Source organism: Apostichopus japonicus, chromosome 11 (genome assembly GCF_037975245.1).
Source record: "Apostichopus japonicus isolate 1M-3 chromosome 11, ASM3797524v1, whole genome shotgun sequence".
NCBI classification, from domain to species: domain Eukaryota; kingdom Metazoa; phylum Echinodermata; class Holothuroidea; order Aspidochirotida; family Stichopodidae; genus Apostichopus; species Apostichopus japonicus.
The window spans coordinates 4,590,042-4,613,540 of record NC_092571.1 but is presented as its reverse complement, the minus strand read 5'-3'; the positions used below and the strand labels follow the sequence as shown (position 1 = coordinate 4,613,540).

At 38.2% G+C, this 23,499-nt stretch overlaps 2 protein-coding genes across 4 annotated transcripts in view; both read right to left on the bottom strand.

Annotated features, from left to right (window-relative positions):
- LOC139976370 (protein ELYS-like) overlaps nucleotides 1-23,499 on the bottom strand; it is a 165,745-nt gene that overhangs the window by 115,299 nt on the left and 26,947 nt on the right. The gene's annotated exons all lie outside the window — the stretch shown is intronic.
- The window catches only part of LOC139976495 (uncharacterized), a 49,948-nt gene that overhangs the window by 12,478 nt on the left and 13,971 nt on the right, over nucleotides 1-23,499 (bottom strand). Inside the window, exon 1 of one of the 3 annotated variants that reach the window (XR_011796188.1) lies at nucleotides 632-1,519. The exons of the other annotated variants lie outside the window; for them this stretch is intronic. The gene's annotated coding sequence lies outside the window, so the exon portion shown is untranslated. Of the gene's footprint in view, nucleotides 1-631; nucleotides 1,520-23,499 lie in introns of those variants that run through there. 3 annotated transcript variants of the gene reach the window in all.

Here is a 23,499-nt window from a genome sequence, read left to right as displayed (position 1 = left end):
TGGCTGTACATTACAAAAAAGGCAAAACTGACAAAATTCCTGGTTGGGAAAGGGTTGTCAGACCCCCCACTAAGTCACCCCCAGTCGGGTTAATTTCACCCTATCTAGCCCATGGACCAAACTTTGTCAGAAGGAAGTAGTATGGCTGTACATTACAAAAAAGGCAAAACTGACAAAATTCCTGGTCGGGAAGGGGTTGTCAGACCCCCCACTAGGTCACCCCCAGTCGGGTTGATTTCACCCCATCTAGCCCATGGACCAAACTTTGGCAAAACCAAACTTTGTCAAAAGTTAGTAGTATGGATGTACATTACAAAAAGTAAAACTGACAAAATTCCCAGTCGGGGAGGTGTTGTCAGACCCCAACAAATGTCACCCTCACCCACTCCAAAAGGCGGGTTGATTTCACCCCATCTTAGCCCACAGACTTAACTTTGTCGAAAGGAATTAGTATGTCTGTACATTAAAATAAAGGAAAATCTGACAAAATTGCTGGTCGGGAAGGGGTTTTCGGACCCCCCAAAAGGTGCCCCCACCCAGCCAATTCAATTCACGCAATCTAATCATAGACCAGAATTTTGTTTAAAGAAAGTATTCAAGACATTGTATTATAAAACATGGAAAAACTTACCCAATGGTCTGAAAGCAAAGATGTACCCATTCTGGTCACATGGGCCACTTTTGTATTTGTGTAACATAATATATACCGTAAAAGCAAGAAATGGATACATGTAGAACCAGGAACAAATGTTAAATATGAAAAGTTTTTACACTTGTAAAGCAGATTCCTTTGCATGAAAAATGTAGAAAATAACAACATGCTTTCAACAGGACCAGCCCCAGTTCATGTTGGTAGAATAAGTTTGCTTGTTCAACATGGTTGTTTGGACTGGAAATTACCATACTTGTGTCTTCAATATGACAAACAGTCATGGAAAACTATAATAATTATTATTTAACAAGATAATTTAATTTAGGAAATACCATCCACAAAAGAGGAAATAGTTACAGCTAGAACCCCACCAAACATTGCATTTGAACAAACATGGCGAATGTGGCCTCACTCAGTTTTAAGGCCCTTCTGTTATTGGGCACAATGCGATTAAAGGTTTTAAAATGCAAATGGTTATTCTTAAAAGTCTATGTCTTTTTGATTAGTTCCTATGATACAGTACGTCTCTGTCATTGTTCACCATCAGGTCACTTGCATAATTCTATTGTGTCCATCTTATCAATCCACCTCTTCTGCAAATATTTTAAGTAAAGTGTGATTTGTAAACAAATTGCTAAGGTAAAGTTTACCAGTTACAGGATTTTCGACAGATAAACCGCAGTTATGAAGCCTCGATCAAGATTGATTTGCCAAATTTGGGTTCAAAATGTGAAAATTATTAGATATAAAAATAAAGGGAAATCCAGATATCTGATTTTTCAGACAAGCAGTGTCTGCACGATTTGAATAATGCACTTATTTTCCAGCATTCTTGTCTGGAACACAACTTTTTTGGGGTGGTCTGAAAGGGGAAGGGTACACCCGCCACATCACCCCCTAAATCAGACACTAAATAGAGATCAAATAGTTGAAATATGCTCTTGGTTTTTTTTTTTTTTTTTTGGGGGGGGGGGGAGGGGGAATACTGCCTTTTCACCTATGATGTAAATCAAATTAAACTTCCAGATTTTGTAAATATTCCTTGATTTCAACCAAATAATCTTTATACTGGCATATGTTACCAATTGTAGGTTTAAAAAGAAACAATATCAGTACTTAATTATTGGTTGCAATAGTACAATGTGAGCTACTATAGAAATCTAACCCATAGGATATATATATATTTAAGGAAATGCCAAAAATGAAATGAAAACAATTGCACAAGGAAAGTATGCATTCGTAACACAAAAACAGCTGAAGCATTGGAGGGGGGCAGCTTCAATAATATAATTGAGTGGTCAAGCCTCCCCCCAAATAAACTTCTTTGATTAACCAATTATAGATCTGTCATATCTATAACTATTTGAAAAGGCTTCAGAAATTAGAAGAATGTTCCTATTAACGATATCTAATATGCCAAAGGGTCCCCAATATTTTTTTGTTCCACCTCTGCTGTAACACCATATATTATGGGACCAAGCAGATAACTGGGTTGCAGGCCATTAACTATAGCAGGTCTTATTTTTTACATGAATAAAACATGGGAATAGAGCAATTTGGTGAAAGTGGAGGACCAACTATGGTCACATAACAGGATGTGGGCAAGGTTGTACAGTAATACAGACATAAGACAAAGAGGGTCAATGTATTGTCTTATGAATTAAAACATTTCCAGCAAAAGGCAGGAGAAACTCCTCCCACAAGATTCTCATCTATATCAGTATGTTTATTAGGCCAGGGATGCCTACCCATAATTTTTACTTAGGTGCTATAGTAAAAAAAAATCAAAATGTTTTAAACTGACCAAAAACAGGAGCATCATTGTGTTTCAGTCACTTCCTTGCCTAGCAACTTTGGACTGCTTGTCACCAAAAAAGATGAAGCAATTAAGAAAGGCAAGCCATAATGGACATTGAAGGCTCTTTTGAATTACATAGAATATCTCCTCTCATAAATATAATCATTAAATATTTATTTTTGTAATAATTATGTTTATATTTTTATCATCTCAGTTCATGGGTAAAAGACAATGGGTAGGGGCTCTTTGTAGGGGTCTGACAACCCCTTCCGAACAGCAATTTTGTCAGATATTCCTTTTTTTTAACGTACAGACATACTACCTTCTTTTGACAAAATTTGGTCTATGGGCTAGAATGGGTGAAATCAACTCGCCTTTTGGGGTTGGGTGAGGGTGACCTTTGTGGGGGTCTGACAACACCTTCCCGACTAGGAATTTTGCCAGTTTTACACTTTTTGTAATGTACATCAATACTACTTCCTTTTGACAAAGTTTGGTCCATGGGCTAGATGGGATGAAATCAACCCTACTGGGGGTGACTTAGTGGGGGGTCTGACAACCCCTTCCTGACCAGGAATTTTGTCAGTTTTACACTTTTTGTAATGTACATCCATACTACTACCTTTTGACAAAGTTTGGTATTGCAAAAGTTTGGTCCATGGGCTAGATGGGGTGAAATCAACCCGACTGGGGTGACCTAGTGGGGGGTCTGACAACCCTTTCCCGACCAGGAATTTTGTCAGTTTTGCCTTTTTTGTAATGTACAGCCATACTACTTCCTTCTGACAAAGTTTGGTCCATGGGCTAGATGGGGTGAAATCAACCCGACTGGGGGTGACTTAGTGGGGGGTCTGACAACCCCTTCCCAACCAGGAAATTTGTCAGTTTTGCCTTTTTTGTAATGTACAGCCATACTACTTCCTTCTGACAAAGTTTGGTCCATGGGCTAGATGGGGTGAAATTACCCCGTCCGGGGGGTTATTTTTCAGGGGGTCTGGGGTCCGAACCCGACCACTGGGGTTGAGCTGACAATTTTTTTGTGAATGACCTAGATGGTCTAAGTAACTTTAAGGGGTCAAACCTTCTGGGCTAAATGAGGTGAAATCATATGGGACAGGCTCTCAGACTAAAACAATCCAAGCATGTTTCTCTGTGTATACAAGCTGAGTGTCTACCTCATTGAAAGATGGATTCCAGCTATGTGGGCATGTACTGTACTGTGCTTCTCTATGCTGTGAAGGGGGGGGGAGGGGGAAGGGAGGGGGAAACAGAATTTTTGATTGTCACAAGGCAAAACCTTTCACTAAAAGGGTGGTATATCCATGGGCATCCGCAGAAAGCTTGCATGGCAGGGGCAAACACATTTCCAAGGTTAAATAAAAAATGTTTTGACTTATGCTGGCGACATAATGTCATTATCACATTGAGTGTCAAAGGCGCAAAGCCCTTGATTTTATAAATTAGATTGCTTCTGTGGCAATTTCCAATGCCAAAATCTTTGTGTTCCAGGATATTTTTAAGTAAACAATATGCCTTTGATTAAAGTTAAATATCAGATCACAACATTTGTGGTACCTTTTGTTTGATTTTGTGGGGGAAGGGGGAGGGGGAGGGGGAATTCCCAAGATGCATTTCCCAAAATGCATTTACCAATATTCAAATGATTAGCAATAAGTGGGAAAAATCAGCCCTTGATGCCAAAAATAGCACCATGTTGCATCTATGCTTCTTAAACATGAAAGAGATTATTCTAAAGGAATACAGACCTTGAAAGTGTCTTCTACAAACTATATTGTTAGAACTAGGTGAGCATAAAATGTGTAATTGTCATAATCCCAAAATGTCTGCCTTGTTCCAGGCGGAATACCAATTAAGCCTAATTTTAATTATATCTTTTCAAATAAATGAAAAGGCATGTATAAAAATAAGGGTCAAGAGACCCGGCAGAAGCTCTCATAAAAGGTTAAGTCTATATAGATGATGCTAGGGGCTCAGCGGGCCGTGGACCCTACTGATGCATTTTTCATATATAGTCAAGCGGGGTAAAAAAAACAATTTACCTAAAGTTTGCTCTAAAAATTGATGAGTAAGAGGTACTGTTTCGGTTCTAATGTTCAAGTGTGTGGAGTAGGATTCTCTTAAAGAGAATCTAACAAAAATTCTCCGCTTCCTGTATAGTCATGGTTTATTTGGTTTTAATTCCATCAATGCAACTTACACTTATCTAGCGTCATACTTTCATTGTGTCACATTTTGTACTTCTCATTCGACTGCCAAGTATTGCTGACGAAGGTCCCAGGGGGACCGAAAATTCCGATATATTTTCTAAAACTTACTCCTTATTTGTCAATTATGAGTCATATCTTATTTCTCTGGTTTTCTCTAATAATATTTTCTTTTGGAGTAAACGTGGATTTTCGTTATATATTATATATATAACTTTCGGGCAAAACAATTTTTGCCCCCCCCCCCAAACTGAAATGGTCCTGTACGCCTATGCAATAAAGGCAACATTTAAAGCAACATTACTACTACATTGATCACCCTACAGTAAGTAGAGTGCTATAATTGGGGACTATACAGACTACCTTTAAGTAGCCTGGTAAATCACAACCATTTACTAGTTCAGTTCCATTGTTACAGGTTCACCTGGCTCCTATGGATAGGTACATTGATTGCCTGTCCTAAACTATTCAGGCATAACAAAGAACCCACTGTTAGCCCTACTGAATTTAGTGTGGCTCACAGACAACTAATCTGCTAAGCTTCTTAAGTTCTGGCTAACTTTCTGTCAACAATAAAACTAAAGTGAGAGCCTATATTTAAAGAGATAAACTAACTAGTACTGCATGTTAGCAAGTGTTTAGTGTATAATTTGTTAAATAGTGTACAGTGCTAGATTTTACTGTAGATAAATTCAAAGCAAACAATCGTGTATTATGGTGCCTAAAATATTTGGAAGAATTAAGACGTGTAATAATTTGAAAATATTTGTCGAAATGTTTTACTTTTCCCAACTTATATCACTGAAAACAGATCCATATACCTATTACAAAGAAATGATAGGCTTACTATAGTGTTCATTTGGGATGCACAGAATCTTCTCAGAACCCAATCTTCTAAATTCTTAATGTTATGCTGTATTGGCCCCAAATATGCCAGATATTCAAATATGGTCACATTTGATCAAAATTCTTAAACTGTTTTATTACCACCTTGGAGGAAATGTACCTCACTGGGACATTCAGTCTTCTTATGTGTTCATTTCAAATATCTGAGAACAATTTGGTAAGTAAAGACCTCCAGGAATGTACTCTTTGGAAACTTCTAGCAATTATAGAGTGCTTTACTTTGGGGCCTATACAGACTTTTCAGTTCCTTGCTATTACTTTCTGTTAACTACAGTACATATATGACTTAAGTGGAATCAGAGGCCTATTTTTAAAGAGATTAACTGGTACTGCATGGTAGCAATTGTATATAGTGATTAATTTTTAAAAGAGTGTAGTGAACCTGTGCAGAGCTAGAAAAACATAGATAAATTCATAGCATGTTCATTTTATCCTCATTAACGGTGACATCCCTATGTTCCAACGTCTATATATGTTCCGATGTCTCTATGTTCCAACAAGTTGTTTGGACTCTTAATTTTTTTTGACCAAAATTTTTTCTGACCCAATTTTTTGGGGGAGACTCAATCTTTTTGGTCCCCCATTTTTAGGACCAAATTTTTGGGTGGACTTAATTTTTTGGGCCCCAAATTTTTGGGGACCCAATTTTTTTTGGGGGACTCAATTTTTTTTGGACCAACATTTTTTCTGACCTACCTTTTTTTGGAGGACACAATTTTTTGGACGCACCACAATTTTTTTCATGAAAAAGAAGGGCCCAACGTTTGTTATGAGTTTGTTTTGGTCCGAAAAAAGTTGGTCCGAAAACATGTTGGTCAAAAATTTGGGTCCAAAAAAAGTTAAGTCCTAAAAAATTTGGGTAAAAAAAATTGAGTCCAAAAAAATTGTCGGAACATAGAGACGTCGGAACATAGAGATGTCAGAACATAGAGATGTCAGAACATAGAGATGTCAGAACATAGAGATGTCAGAACATAGAGATGTAACCTCATTAACAGTACTAATATAAATGGATGCAGATCCTTATATATACCTTTGGTGAAGAACTGATAGGCTTACTATAGTGCTGATGTGGGATGTGCAGATATAACATTATTGTTACAATTAATTAATTATATCTGAGTACTTGCATTTCATTTAGTGGACTGCTGAGTCCAAGGCCCCCTGAGTCCCAGTCCAGCAAAAGTGGACCCGAGTCAGGACTCAGGTCCAGACTACAGCTTTGATATTTAGAGCATGGAGAATGGGGGTACCAGGGAATAATTTAGTGCTCAAATTTTGCGTAGCAGTTCTGAGGTTTTTCATTTCTTTAGCTTAAAATCGTTGAAAACACTAGGGTTATGCATGCAAAAAACTGCTACACAATTTTTCCATTGGTGTAGGAATTTGACCAGATTGTGTAGCAAAATGAGAAGGGATACTGGATAAATTATTTGCTGGGTATAGTGCAGACGAAGAAAATACTAAAGTTGGGCTTTCCTGCAAGAGGTCCCGTGCTAATGACAGCTGGTGGGGTTTGGAAACAACCAGTTACCATGCACCACAAACTCAGATATTAACAAAAGGGACCATCATCAGGGCCCCCCAGTCCCCTACATGGCCCCCAGTCAGCTCATTTGGCCCCACCCCTAATAAAGGTCCCTATTTCGGCATTTAAAAGAAAATTTAAAAGATAACACAAACCTAAGAATTAATTTACACATGACATCTTATGGCATTTATAAGCTATGTCTACCATCAGAATGCCATAGCAAACTTTAATATTTCGTTGTTGCCATAACAATGACTAAACCTCATCGACCTCCAGATCGGTATGATACTATGACACTCCAGTGCCACCTTCAGCTTCGCAACAAAAAAATTACTAGGCCGCCTAGCATGCTTTTACTACTACTATAAAAATGCGAGTATTGTAAGTTGATGTTTTTTTTAACAATTGAGTCGGCATTTTCAAATAAACAAGTACTACTGGCCTAGGAAATAACATATACATATTGCACCAAAATACAAGGAGGTTTCTAAAATCCAAAAAATTCTCAATAGACACCCCTCCCCACACACAACCATAGTGTACTAGTAAATAACATTTTCAAAATGGGGTGCTAAAGGGGAATCCCTCCCCTTATACTCCTCCCCACGTTTCCTACACCTAACCAGTACTGTCTTATAACCTATTTTATTGCACCATATCTCATCTAGGAGCTTTCTAAAATCCAAAAATTCTCAAAGAGGGAGGGGGACACCCCTTAATCCCCTTGCACCCCTCCCCCAACTTTTCTCCACACAACAAATACTGGGAAATTACCTATAAATATTGCACCATATTTCATCTAGGTTTCTAAAATCAAAAAATTTCTCAGAGGACACCCCTCCCCACACACAACCATAGTACTAAGGAATATCCTATGAATATTGCACCACATTTCATCTAGGAGCTTTCTAAAATCCCAAAAATTCTCATAAAACATGTCATCTCAAAAAAAGTTTTGATGCAATTTGCAATGCCTGGGAAGTACCATGTAACACCATTACAGGCAACCTGGGGGGGGGGGGGGGGGAAGGGGGTCTGCCCTATATCCATAAGGTCCGCTATTCATAAGGTTCATTGTTCATAAGGTTCGTTATTCATAACAAGCATTATTTTTATAAAAAGGTTCGCTATTCATAATGGAAATAAAGTTCGTTATTCAAAATAAAAAGGGATCATAATTCATAAGGTCCAGTATTCATAATGGAAACAAAGGTTCGATATTCATAATGGGCAAAAAGGTTCGTTATTCATAATGGGACAAAGGGTTCGTAATCCATAATAGACAAAAGGTTTCGTTATTCATAATGGAAAGAAAGGTCTGATATTCATAATGGAGCGAAGGGTCCGTTATTCAAAATGGGACAAAAGGTTCGTTATTCATAAAAGGAGAAAGGGTCCGATATTCATAATTGAACAAAGGGTTCGAAATCCATGATGTGAAAAAAGATTCGTTATTCATCATAGGAGAGAAGTGCATCATACAAGTGCAAAAGACGTCCTCTATTTTCGCAGACGCCTATAGTGTTCAACCACTGGCCTCAACATACTTTTTATTCATAGAGGGGGGACACAGGGGGCACAACTGTCCTATGGGGGGCACCACCAGATGCTGGGCGGATGCATAACTTTGCAGAGAATATGAGCCACACACTATCAAGACCATGCTTCACCCTATACCCCCTGCAGCAAAACCTACATTTTCGACATATTAACGGCATAAACTTGTACGTTTCCTAAAGGGGGTCCTTTTCCTCATTGTGAATGATACTGAACCTTTTCGGCTATGCCTATTATGAATAACGGACCCTTTGTTCCATTATGAATCTATATATATCTATTTATGGATTACGAACCCTTTGCTCTATTATGAATATCGAACCCTTCGTCCTATTATGAATAATGAGCCTTTTTTAATCATTATGTATATCGAACCCTTTTACCAATTGTGAACAACGAACCTTTTTTTTTCATTATGAATAACAAACCTTATGAACAATGAACCTTTTGGCTCATTATGAATAGCGAACCTTATGAACAATGAACCTCATGGATATAGAACCTAATGAATATCGGGCTGTCACCACCTGGGGGGCATTTTGGCATAGATTTTCTTGGTACACTATATTCGCCAACTGATTGTGGCCCTTCGCTTAGATGGTCCCTTTTGTGAAATGGCCACCCCCCCACTTAGAATTTCTCAAAAAAGGCCCTGACCATCATTGTGGTACTAACTAAGTGGAACACCTTCAACGGTTGGCCTTTAGCATATAACAAAGAAATATTTTGCCAAAAATGCCTTCCAGACTGCCAGAAACAGCACTTCCCATGCATTGTCAGTTGCAGCTAAACCCTCTGTATTTTGACATCATCTCATGTTTTAAATATTTAGACATCCATAAAATAAAAGTTTAATAAGCTTTTATATTTACTTTTGGTTACAATTGTTACATCAATAACCAGACATATAAGGCACACTAGGGCAGGATGGGGGTTCATAGCATACTGCCTAGGGAAAAAGCCATATGGGAAGTTAAGGTATAAATCATTTGTACAGAGTATTATTATTATTTACACTAGTGAGTATGTTTAAAAGCCCTAAGGTTTTTATTACTTTCGCTTTGAACACTTTATGGGATCCAGGGACCCCCTGCAGGCCCTGGAAGCTATATGGATTAGCTGCCCCTTCAGGCTTAAAATGGTCTAATTTCATCCAATCAGCTGAAGTTTCACTGATGGACCATGTTAATTACATGGTCATTAATGGTCTTTCAATACAACACATTTGTTTCAAGTTTACCCTTCTTACCATGCTCACATACACATTATTTGCAAAGGTTACATCAGTTACACTTTTCTGAAGAATTAAACTGGCCAAATTGACCAAAACAATCCAAATACACTTTATTTAACCTTAATAAAGCTTCCTGTTAGAAAAACCTAGTTGTTACAAGATTTGACCATAGGTGGAAATGTTGGGGCTCCAAGGAAGAATGAATAAAAATAATAAATAAATTAAAAACATAGAGGGGCGTGTGAGGGTTCTCACCCCCACACCTAGATTCAGCAATGGTACACGGGTAAATATCATCACTTTTATAGGTACTGGGTGTGTACTGAATAATTAAAGGCATATTTTGCATTTAGTTTGTTTTATTTTTTATTTCTACTGGCTTTCACTGTTATACACTACCCTACAGGCAGTGATCGAAATAACAAAATAAATAAATTTAGGAGGTCCCATGAGCCTGATGCCCCTAAAACATACAAGGGGCCCTAGAGATGGACAGTGACTAGCCCAATCCAAAAGGTGACAATAATAAACTTAAACCCTTTTAAATCATGCCCAATCCGTAAAATGTTATCCCAAAATTTGTGCAACTCAACCAGCTGGATGTATCGTTACACATAAGTGTAAATGCTGAAGGCAGTTTCAACTATCCTGAAAGATTGAGCAGAAAACTTCTGAAAGTATATCATAAAAAAAAAAAAAAATTTGAATGTTGTACAAAATGCAACTGTTTCATGGAAACAAGGCTCTAGTTCATCCATTCATAAATACTAGAACACCAGAGCTGTTGTTTTTTAGTGGAAAGGAGAACAGACTTTTTGTCATTCATGAACACAAGAAACAGGTGTTTGCGTAGGATACAATGGGTCTTTATTGAGTGTTGTATTGTGAATGATATTACAGTCTCCATATTTGAATTGACATTGGAAAATTAAGTATTTTATTTCAAAGAAACAAAGGGGGTGGGGGGGGGGGGCGGGGACAGAGAATCATAGTTTAGATTCAAATCAATTTTTGAATAAAATGTGTGGTCTCCTCTCCTCCTCTCCTTCTTTCTTTTTTGCCCCTCTCCAAGTTCTTTCTCTGACCCTTAAGAGGGGTTATGTTGTTATTCAAAGTCAAAAGGGAACAGTCTCAAAACATGAATTCACGTTACCCTAAAGTGATGTTACGATACCAGAAAATTACAGATGTGTAATATTTATAAGAGTCCTTCACTCTCCTCAAATGCCAGTCAAATTTGATCAGTTCAGCAATTGTATCGTGTAAGGAATTGCTCACACATGGTAATTTGAAATATGATCTAAACATATTCCTAAACCCATTGGTGTAACCAGCAGCAGGCTTCCAATGACTCCTACTTGAAGGTGCATGAGCTGATTACAGTCCATGAGACCGAAGGTCCGCGAGACCGAAAATAAAAAGGTCCGCGAGACCGAAATTAAAAAAAAGGCCCACAAGACCGAAGTTCCGCGAGACCGAAGTTAATTAGGGGTCAACTTTTAACCTCCAGCCCGTAACATTTGACACAATTTCCTCATAATAAATTTTAAAATAATTTAACTTCCGAACTTTTTGTACATTTTGTAGCACAAACACACAAAAATGCTTTTGGTTTTCGGTAATGTGACAGGTATTTTTTTCAAGAAATACCCGTAGCATCAACCTATGGTGACGCTTCCATTTTTCGGGCAAGGTTTTGGAAATTTTGGGCAAAGAACGTCATGCCCCCCTTCCTAAAGTGAAATTCTTCCATAGGCTTATGAGTCCCCCTCCTACCCACCCACCCCCACCATGTCTCAAGACCCTGTATACACCACTACTCTCCCCGGGACGCCGATCAACATTTTTCGCATGTTGAGAATATTAATCAGACACGGGTTTGCTCGTCCCCCCTAAAATGTTGATGATATCGCCGCCAATGTTAACAACTATCAACAATAGGCTGTTGGCAATGAACGTCGAGTTGGTAACTTGGTACAACCGAGCTGGACTCTAACAACTCCCTGGAACAACTGCCATAGACAATCATACACAAATCAAGCATAGTGTTGTATTACGTATTGGCCAATGACGTTTGTAGCTTTTAAATATTCATATTATGGGTGAGGTTTATTTGGATCCCAACGAAAAAATATCTTCGAGAAAAACAAAACAGTTGAAAGTTTTAAATTTTTCGACTTTAATGCCACCATTTGAAGTAAGATTTGAATAGATAAGCTAGTTATGTATGTCGTTATCATTGTGGATTCATTGAGGTTGAGAGAAAAAAAAGACGCAAAATGCTGCTTTAAAGTCCAGACATTGGACAATAAACAAGAGTCATCCTACTGGAGAAATTATAAAGAGAACTATGTTTGTCTTTCTGATATAATATGTAAAAGAACATGTAAAAGAATTCAAACAGGAAAAAAATCTGCTGATAATATGATATCATATGATAATGATGAAACTGGAAAAACATTGCACCAGATCGCATCTAAGGACCTTCAATTGTTCACAAAAATCTCAACAGAGACCCTCCCCCCCATATCAATCTCAAAATGTGCCCCGCTTTAAATTTCTGGCTACGGCGATGTCGTGGGGCCTAGTAGGGCCATGTGGTCAAGTGGTTCAGGCAGTGGACTTGTGATCTAAGGATTACAGGTTCGAGCCCTGGCCAGATCATTGCTTTGTGTCCTTGGTCAAGGCGCTTTATCTCCATTGCCTCTCTTCACCCAGGTGTATAAATGGGGACCTGCGAGGTAACTTGTAAATATAGTTGCGTGCGCCGGTTTGTGGTGCACTGTGGTGCCCCAGGAGAGATTGATTGAATTGTGCACACTTTGGTGTGTGGGTGTGACAAGTTACCAATGACCAGGGGTTAATAATTATCAGCGCACTGAGACTTAAGTGTGTATTTGCGCTTTATAAGAACTTTTTTTAATTTCGGTCTCGCGGACCTTTTTTTAATTTCGGTCTCGCGGTCCTTTCTTTAATTTCGGTCTCGCGGACCTTTTTTTAATTTCGGTCTATCGAACCTTCGGTCTCGGGGAATTCCCCCCATGAGCTGCAGGCACAAGTTTTAAAATTATCAAGATTAGAAAACAATGGCCAACTCCCATATCCATACCTTAATTGCTCTGTTACTAAGACTAAAAAAAAATGTTAAAACTTGAGGCAGTTTTCAATGAAGGAGGAGGCAATAATATATGATGTGGATGGAAACTGCATAGAAAGATATTTTTTTTCACAAGTACCGTATCCAGTTTTGGTAACACTTGTTATCGCTCTTCCATAGGCTACATGACTGTATGTATGGCATCTAAAATGGTATCCTTTATTTATGTTCATTTAAGCCCCCAGTTCAAGCCTCTACACATCCATGTTGACCATATTTATACCTTTGACAAATTATTTTTTACCTTATAAAAAGGCATTTAAAGAAGAGGGACTGAGTTTCTGTCCTGTTTTATTGAGACTTTGGGTCCTAATTGTACCCCACTTTTTCACATAGGTTCACTTGAAAAGCCTGCAACATCGGAACACAGATTTAAAATGCATTTTAATCTTATTTATGTTAAAGCCAGTTTACGGTTAAAGTTAATGCATAATCGGAGTTAACTGATGTCTTTCATGGAACCATTTAGGATCAAGGATTCACTTCAAAACACAACAACTTGAGACCTAACATGTGTTAGGTATACTGAGCTCTACCATGTCAGATCTAAGGAAGTGGTAGAGCATCTATGAATGGGTGACCAATCTCAGCAATGCAATTCATAGGTGTCAAGGGGGAGTGGGGTGGTCACCCACAAAACAATATAATCGTGTTGAAACCATCATTTTACCCCCCCCATGAAAAAGTATCAATAGACCCCCCAAAAAAAAGTTGCAGTTGAAATCAACTCAAATATGTCACCCTATCTCTTATCAGGAGTTGAGAAAATGCCATAATTATTCCAAAATAGTTAGGAAAATTTGACCCAAATATAGTGAATTTATTGTCAGAATTAATAAAGTCCACCAGAAATTGGGAATTTGTTGACAATAAACATACATTAAACTGTATGCCAAACATTTTCCAGTAGGTTCTCCAGCCAGACCAAATATTTCCAGCCGACCAAATATTTGGAGATTGGGGGCATTTGGGGGTCGAGTCTGATGAGCATTCCCATCACTTAACATGTCTGGCAGCAGCCATTCATGATGCCTGGGACTATGACAAACCAAAGTTTCCATTGTTTGAGAATGGGGCATATTGCAAAACCACCCTAAAGATCTTCACCTCCTTGGTCATTTCAGTAAAATGAAAAGAAAGTTAGATTTTATACTTGTTTCACCCTATATTTTTCTCTAATTCTTGTACTTAATTATAAGGTGTATTTTTATTGGGACTTTGTTAGACTTTCGTCGTCATAAGACCCTCACCGGACATTAATAACTGTTGAGTCGATCGTGTTGATCTAGTATTTAAGTGTTTATATCAATCAAAAACTGGATTGGTTTGTTAATAACAAATTAATCTCTAAATGAGGAAATTGAATTCTTTCCATGTAGATACCAAATTTTTAATGAACTTGTTTTGTAAGGGGGTGGCATTATTGCCTAATTTGCAGGGGAGGCAATCCTACAATTACTGGAAAGGAGTGTATTAATTAATGTATTTATAGGAGGGCAGGATGAGTTATTGGTGAGGTGCAGGAGGAGGTGAACTATGTTTACCAATGCCTTGTATGTAGCAAGCTGCAGGGAGTCCCCCCTGCATGTCCAGCTTATGAGACAAGCAATCCCGCCCAGGGTGACATCCCTATGTTCCGACGTCTCTATGTTCCGACGTCTCTATGTTCCGACGTCTCTATGTTCCGACGTCTCTATGTTCCGACAAATTGTTTGGACTCTAATTTTTTTTGACCAAATTTTAGTCGGACCCCATTTGTGACCCAATTTTTTTTCGGACCCCATTTTTTTGGACCCAATTTTTTTGGACCACAATTTTTTTGGACCACAATTTTTGGGACACAATTTTTTTGGACCCATATTTTTTGTGCAAAATTTTTACCAACATGTTTTCGGACCAAATTTTTTTCTGACCAATGTTTTTTGGGACCCCAACTATTTTGGACCAAAATTTTTCGGACCCAAATTTTTTTGGGACCCAACTTTTGCACCAACATGATTTCTGGCCAATTTTTTCCCTGACCCCTAATTAGGTCCCAAAAAAATGGGTCCCAAAAAATTAAGTCCGAAAATATGGGTCCCCACAAATTGGGTCCACAAAAATTAGGCCCAAAAAAAATTTGGTCCGAAAAAATTTTGGTCTCAAAAAATTGGGTCCAAAGAAATTGTGGTCCAAAAAATTGGGTCCAAAAAAATGGGCCCGAAAAAAATTGGGTCCGAAAATATTGGGTCCAAAAAGAATAGGGTCCGAAAAAAATGGGTCACAAAAAAATGGGTCCGAAAAAAATTTTGGTCAAAAAAAATTAAGAGTCCAAACAATTTGTCGGAACATAGAGACGTCGGAACATAGAGACGTCGGAACATAGAGACGTCGGAACATAGAGATGTAACCCCGCCCAGTAGTAGGCTCATACAGCCTCCTTCTGTTACTAAAACCCCCACTATCCTTTATCTTTCATTCCTCAGTCTATTAAAACTCATAATATTAAAATTAAACGTTAGGTTTTCTTTCTTACCTTTTCTGTATTGCCTGCTAGGCAGGGTCAAGGGAAATGTAACATTTGGGTTGAAATGTACAGAACTTGGTCAAATGTGGTATGGCTAAGATAGTTAAGATAGTTAATGAATTATATTTTACCACTGTGCTTGCATAACAAAAATATAATAATAATATACTAATTTAATAAAAAGTTATAGACATATATAATACATGCCAATTTCACTTGTGTTGTGCCCCACATTATTGAATTATAGGGATATTTTTAAAACCAGATTTTTCCTAGTACACAATCTATATACAATATCTGTCATGGTCATTATTATGCGTACCACAGGAATAATTCCCCTTCAATGTTTATAACTTGACAATTAGCAGTAATTGCTAAATACCTGATTTGACCCTCCGTTACATGTCCCTCCGTTACCCAAAAAATACATTTTTTTATATTATTTCCTAGTCATTAAATGATGGGAAAATTTCATAATTTGTATAAAACACTTTCTTAGAATTAACCAGTCAAGAAATGTTAAACCATGGATTTAGCTAATTTTAATGCTAGAGTAAAGAACAAGTGAACTAGTGTCCCTCCGTACCAGTAACAGAGGGACAGTTGTTTACCAGATGCTCTTGTGCACAGATTCCTGGGAGTTAACTTGCTACTTAATTGTTGTGTTCTTTGAATAGATTCCTTGACTTCCTGTTTATGTGAAGAGAACGATAGCTTGCATAAAATGATTCCTCAGAATGTGAAGTCAGTAGGCATCTTGGCAAGAAACAGAAACAAATTTGTGCACATGGTACAGTGCAGTACCTGTGAACTGTCTACTGTAAATACACGTGATTAATTGACTTGTTTTGAACTGTACAAGCCCCCCCCCCCCCCCCTCAGTTTCTCATAATGCAGTTAGAGAGTGTTAAATGATGAAAAGTGCTCTGCTTAAACTTGTCCTTTAAACCAATTTCTTATTATTTTTTACTTTTTTCTTAAATCTTTTAGTAACCACATATGCTAATGGTTTGGTGAATAAAGCTATTGGTTTAATACTCTTATCCTTGTTTCGCTAAGTAATATAACTGTTAGTCTAATAGCAATGAAAATATTGAATCTATAGCAGCAAAACAGGCAAAAGACTACACTAAACAGCACCGAATATTTTGTGACCCTTCGTTACCATCAGAATTGTCCCTCCATTACTGTAGAAGATCAAATGTAGATTTGACAGTTGATGCCTGTTCATCTAATTTTCCCTTGGTATATGTGAAGCAATGCACCAGCCAACACAAGATATCAGTTACATGGTCAGTGCACAGTGGCGAAGCTAGGGGTATTGGTCAGGGGGCGAGAATGGTCTGTAGGGGTGCTTTCAACACTATCTAAGCGAGCGCTACCACAGGTTGGCGCGGATGGTACAGAAATGTTTTGAGTAAAGATACTCCCTAGATCGCCGGAACTGACCCTTCCCAGGGGGCCTTGCTAATTTGCAGATAAACGAAGAATAAATAGGTGTCATCGCCACCAACAAAATGTCATTTTTTTCTTGTGATTGGTATTTGAGAGCGCAATAAAGTCAATAATCACGAATAAGTAAAAAGTGGTAAAAAGCCGAAAAGGGCGCCAGCAGTCCATTTGAGTCCGTCAGGTGGAATGGGGGGGGGGATCTGCCCCCTCTGACTGTATGGATGCTCCGCCACTGTCAGTGTAACTTAAGAACAGTGAATTTGACATCTTCAAAAGAAAGTGTGAAACACATATTCATTTCGTGTCCCTCCGTTACCGTGATGTTTTTCATGCCATATTTTTCCTACAGTAACAGCCACAAGAATTAAATATATGGGTATGAAGCAAGTTACTAGCTGTTTAGACATAGGCGTAGTAGCCTAATTCGATTTGGGGGGCTGTAAAGACTTGCCCGAAAATAAAATAAAATAAAAAATAAAATAAATGTTCGCGCTCCGCACGTTCAACATGTTATTGTGCATATCATATGGGCATTCATCGGTTATAACATCACATGCCAATAACATACATTCATTTTTCATCTTATTACCTTTCCATATTTGTTAAAATTATTGGGGAATTTGTTACAACAACAATGATCATAAGAATATAAGTTTAACCATTGAAAAACACATTGCAAAATATGCTTCTTTCAGTAGGTGCCCGAAAAATCCTCAGCATATTGCCGAATTTTCACCCCAAAAAATGAAATTACACTGCAAATTATTCTTTTTTCAGTAGGTGCCTGAAAATTCTCAGCGTTTTGCCCGAATTTTCACCAAAAATTTTGGTTGGGGGGCTACAGCCCCCTTCCCCCCCCCCGCCTCCTACGCCTATGTGTCTAGATAACCACACAAGAAATTGCAAAATAATCACCCAAGCTAATGCAGAGAGAAACAAAATGTGTCAGTAATACAGTCAAATGTCCCTCCGTTACCGCTTGACCAGTCAATAAGTAGGCTATTGTCCAACAAATGATCTCTATAGTGTTATTTTGTTTACAGTAGTACTTGGTAGTTGGTTCACAGGGATGTTGCCAGAGCATTATACATAGGGGTGGGGGAAGGGGGATATCGGGCAATCTTTACCAACTGAAAAATAAAAAAACAGGGATTGCCTTTATCGGGCCCATAAGTGGGGTTAAACTGTTTTTTTAAGCTGACGAGTGAAAGTTTAGGCACAAGTAATCCTTCAAAGTAGTCCTCCAAACCTTAAGGTGGAGTCCCAGATTTGGACCTACAGTGCAAGGGCCACCTCGTCCCTTCCGGTTCCTACCCCTATTATAAGGAAAAATTCCAGTTATCTGCTGCAAGCTCCGGTATATTACAGTAGGATTCAGTGTTTAATGCTATCAGGGCAATTCCTGGCATTCATTAGATCACTACTCTGTCAGCAAATACTTATTTGTCCAGTTTCTCATGCATATTTACTAATTCTGTGGCATTTTCATATGTAAATTTCCACACAATGTCCATCAGCCTAGTTGGTAATTCGTTAGAATTTCAATCAGCCAATGAGCAGGAAGTAAGTATTGCATAACACTATTGAGCACTTGAATAATTATAAAACACAGAAGGGTAAAATCTGTGATCGTTGCAATCTCCACAGCGCAGTGAAAACCACACTCAGGGAAAACAAACGCAGTATAGGTGTATACAGTACACTTTACTTGAAGGCAACGTTGATAGAACCAGATGCCAGAGCTTAATAGATGAAATTTGCCCTCTTCAAGAAGAGAATTAAAGCAGGAGGGCATTTCCATGAAAAAGTGTACATGGGCTCAAAATATAAATTCTGCAATCACATCTTGTCATTGGTTAAATGTTGTTGTAAACATATCCAAGTTTGTGGAATCAATATGATACCTTCCTAAATATTGATTTTTTTGTTGTAGAATTTTGCATATGAAGTGAAAGGATGCTGTAATGCAAATTTTGTGCACAAATTATTAAAAGATTTGTTTTTGTTCTCCTAAGAAATTAATGGTAATACTCAACTGATTTGTACATTTATTGCTTACATAGTGCACTAACTTCAGATATCACTACCAACCTTTTGAATATATAATCAAAAATAATCAATATTTGCTTTATTCAAACCTCTATCAGCTGATGTAACGTGAGTAACAAAAATTAATATTTTTCCCCATACATCAAATATGACACTACTAAAAATCTCATAATTGGATTTGGGTTTCTACTCATCACCCCGAAATGTGAAACAAGTAAAGAAATGATGTGCACCCCACTATGTTAAGTAGGGTAGGTGATGCAAATGGTAACGTGAGTTACCATGTTACGTGAGTTATCATACAGTATAATCATGCTTATAATGTAGACAATTATGCTACCAAGGTATAACTTAAGTCAAACTTGAAGCACCAAATGTGGTGAATGAACATGGTCATTTCAAGTTTTCTACGGTGTTGTTGAGATATGGACAATAATTCATTCACAATGAATTATGGCTTAAAACTAAATATGTTATTGAAGTTCAGTTAGTTTTTATCAGAGTCAATATTTGAGAACTCAAAATTGAATTGGTGGTTTTCACTGTTTAATAATCATTGTTAACAGGGGCGGCGATCTGTTTCAAATATTGGGGGGGACATTTGCTTGGATGCAGGCAAATTACTATCAAAGCGGAGCGCCACCATTGGTTGGCCCGCAGTGTACAAGAAAATTTCTGGTTTTGATAGCCCCCCAAATCACCGGAAATGGCACTTCTCGGGCTTGGAAATGACCAACCAGATGTACACTTTTGCCTGAGAACCAAGTTTTCCTAATAGGTTTTTTTTTCATTCATAACCTTTTTTTCAAGATTGTCACCAGTCACACATCATGTTCGACCTCATTGCATCTCCTGTGGATCATTGCCTTTGTAGGTAATTCTATGTAACGCCTCACAACACCCGTCCGCCCCACTTTTCAAGGTTTTAAGCCCATTATTTGTTCAGAATTTGAATAATAAATTCACTTCAAAACATACCCATAATGTTGCACAAAATTTCATCTATGGACAACCAATTTAGAAAACCCCCCCTCAACCCCTAATAGACCGGTCAATTGCACGAGTAGAGGGAAGTATGATGAAGAATGTTGGTCAAGGAATTTTTGAAAATTCAGACACAGTTAAATTATTGGTGTACAAATATTAAAACCTCTTATAACTGTTACTATAAAACTTCGATATCTTAGAAAATATCAAAAAAAAATATGCTCCATGGGGAGGGCGGTCTCCACCCTTCATCCCCCCCCCTCCCTTGCCTACGCACCTGCAGTTAGAAATCTTGTAGGAAACAGGCCAAATGGAAACCCAGTGAACCCATATCGATGTGGATCATATATATGATTGTACGTACTTACACTTAGTCTGGGAGCCTGTCCCATATGATTTCACCCCATTTAGCCCAGAAGGTTTGACCCCTTAAAGTTACTTAGACCATCTAGGTCATTCACAAAAAAATTGTCAGCTTAACCCCAGTGGTCGGGTTCGGACCCCAGACCCCCTGAAAAATACCCCCCGGACGGGTTAATTTCACCCCATCTAGCCCATGGACCAAACTTTGTCAGAAGGAAGTAGTATGGCTGTACATTACAAAAAAGGCAAAACTGACAAAATTCCTGGTTGGGAAGGGGTTGTCAGACCCCCCACTAAGTCACCCCCAGTCGGGTTAATTTCACCCTATCTAGCCCATGGACCAAACTTTGTCATAAGGAAGTAGTATGGCTGTACATTACAAAAAAGGCAAAACTGACAAAATTCCTGGTCGGGAAGGGGTTGTCAGACCCCCCACTAAGTCACCCCAGTCGGGTTGATTTCACCCCATCTAGCCCATGGACCAAACTTTGTCAGAAGGAAGTAGTATGGCTGTACATTACAAAAAAGGCAAAACTGACAAAATTCCCAGTCGGGAAGGGGTTGTCAGACCCCCAACTAGGTCACCCCCAGTCGGGTTGATTTCACCCCATCTAGCCCATGGACCAAACTTTGGCAATACCAAACTTTGTCAAAAGGTAGTTGTATGGATGTACATTACAAAAAGTGCAAAACTGACAAAATTCCTGGTCGGGAAGGGGTTGTCAGACCCCCCACTAAGTCACCCCCAGTCAGGTTGATTTCACCTCATCTAGCCTATGGACCAAACTTTGTCAGAAGGAAGTAGTATGGCTGCATTACAAAAAAGGCAAAACTGACAAAATTCCTGGTCGGGAAGGGGTTGTCAGACCCCCAACTACGTCACCCCCAGTTGGGTTGATTTCACCCCATCTAGCCCATGGACCAAACTTTTGCAATACCAAACTTTGTCAAAAGGTAGTTGTATGGATGTACATAACAAAAAGTGTAAAACTGACAAAATTCCCAGTCGGGAAGGGGTTGTCAGACCCCCCACTAAGTCACCCCCAGTAGGGTTGATTTCATCCCATCTAGCCCATGGACCAAACTTTGTCAAAAGGAAGTAGTATGGATGTACATTACAAAAAGTGTAAAACTGGCAAAATTCCCAGTCGGGAAGGTGTTGTCAGACCCCCCACAAAGGGCACCCTCACCCAACCCCAAAAGGCGGGTTGATTTCACCCCTTCTAGCCCATAGACCAAATTTTGTCAAAAGAAGGTAGTATGTCTGTACGTTAAAAAAAGGAATATCTGACAAAATTGCTGTTCGGAAGGGGTTGTCAGACCCCTACAAAGAGCCCCTACCCAGTGTCTTTTACCCATGAACTGAGATGATAAAAATATAAACATAATTATTACAAAAATAAATATTTAATGATTATATTTATGAGAGGAGATATTCTATGTAATTTCAAAGAGCCTTCAATGTCCATTATGGCTTGCCTTTCTTAATTGCTTCATCTTTTTTGGTGACAAGCAGTCCAAAGTTGCTAGGCAAGGAAGTGACTGAAACACAATGATGCTCCTGTTTTTGGTCAGTTTAAAACATTTTGATTTTGTTTACTATAGCACCTAAGTAAAAATTATGGGTAGGCATCCTTGGCCTAATAAACATACTGATATAGATGAGAATCTTGTGGGAGGAGTTTCTCCTGCCTTTTGCTGGAAATGTTTTAATTCATAAGACAATACATTGACCCTCTTTGTCTTATGTCTGTATTACTGTACAACCTTGCCCACATCCTGTTATGTGACCATAGTTGGTCCTCCACTTTCACCAAATTGCTCTATACCCATGTTTTATTCATGTAAAAAATAAGACCTGCTATAGTTAATGGCCTGCAACCCAGTTATCTGCTCGGTCCCATAATATATGGTGTTACAGCAGAGGTGGAACAAAAAAAAATGGGGACCCTTTGGCATATTAGAAATCGTTAATAGGAACATTCTTCTAATTTCTGAAGCCTTTTCAAATAGTTATAGATATGACAGATCTATAATTGGTTAATCAAAGAAGTTTATTTGGGGGGAGGCTTGACCACTCAATTATATTATTGAAGCTGCCCCCCTCCAATGCTTCAGCTGTTTTTGTGTTACGAATGCATACTTTCCTTGTGCAATTGTTTTCATTTCATTTTTGGCATTTCCTTAAATATATATATATCCTATGGGTTAGATTTCTATAGTAGCTCACATTGTACTATTGCAACCAATAATTAAGTACTCATATTGTTTCTTTTTAAACCTACAATTGGTAACATATGCCAGTATAAAGATTATTTGGTTGAAATCAAGGAATATTTACAAAATCTGGAAGTTTAATTTGATTTACATCATAGGTGAAAAGGCAGTATTCCCCCCCCCCAAAAAAAAAAAAAAAAAAAAAACCAAGAGCATATTTCAACTATTTGATCTGTATTTAGTGTCTGATTTAGGGGGTGTTGTGGCGGGTGTACCCTTCCCCTTTCAGACCACCCCAAAAAAGTTGTGTTCCAGACAAGAATGCTGGAAAATAAGTGCATTATTCAAATCGTGCAGACACTACTTGTCTGAAAAATCAGATATCTGGATTTCCCTTTATTTTTATATCTAATAATTTTCACATTTTGAACCCAAATTTGGCAAATCAATCTTGATCGGGGCTTCATAAAGTTCTGCGGTTTATCTGTCGAAAATCCTGTAACTGGTGAGCTTTACCTTAGCAATTTGTTTACAAATCACACTTTACTTAAAATATTTGCAGAAGAGGTGGATTGATAAGATGGACACAACAGAATTATGTAAGTGACCTGATGGTGAACAATGACAGAGACGTACTGTATCATAGGAACTAATCAAAAAGACAATATAGACTTTTAAGAATAACCATTTGTATTTTAAAACCTTTAAATCGCATTGTGCCCAATAACAGAAGGGCCTTAAAACTGAGTGAGGCCACTTTGCCATGTTTGTTCAAATGCAATGTTTGGTGGGGTTCTAGCTGTAACTATTTCCTCTTTTGTGGATGGTATTTCCTAAATTAAATTATCTTGTTAAATAATAATTA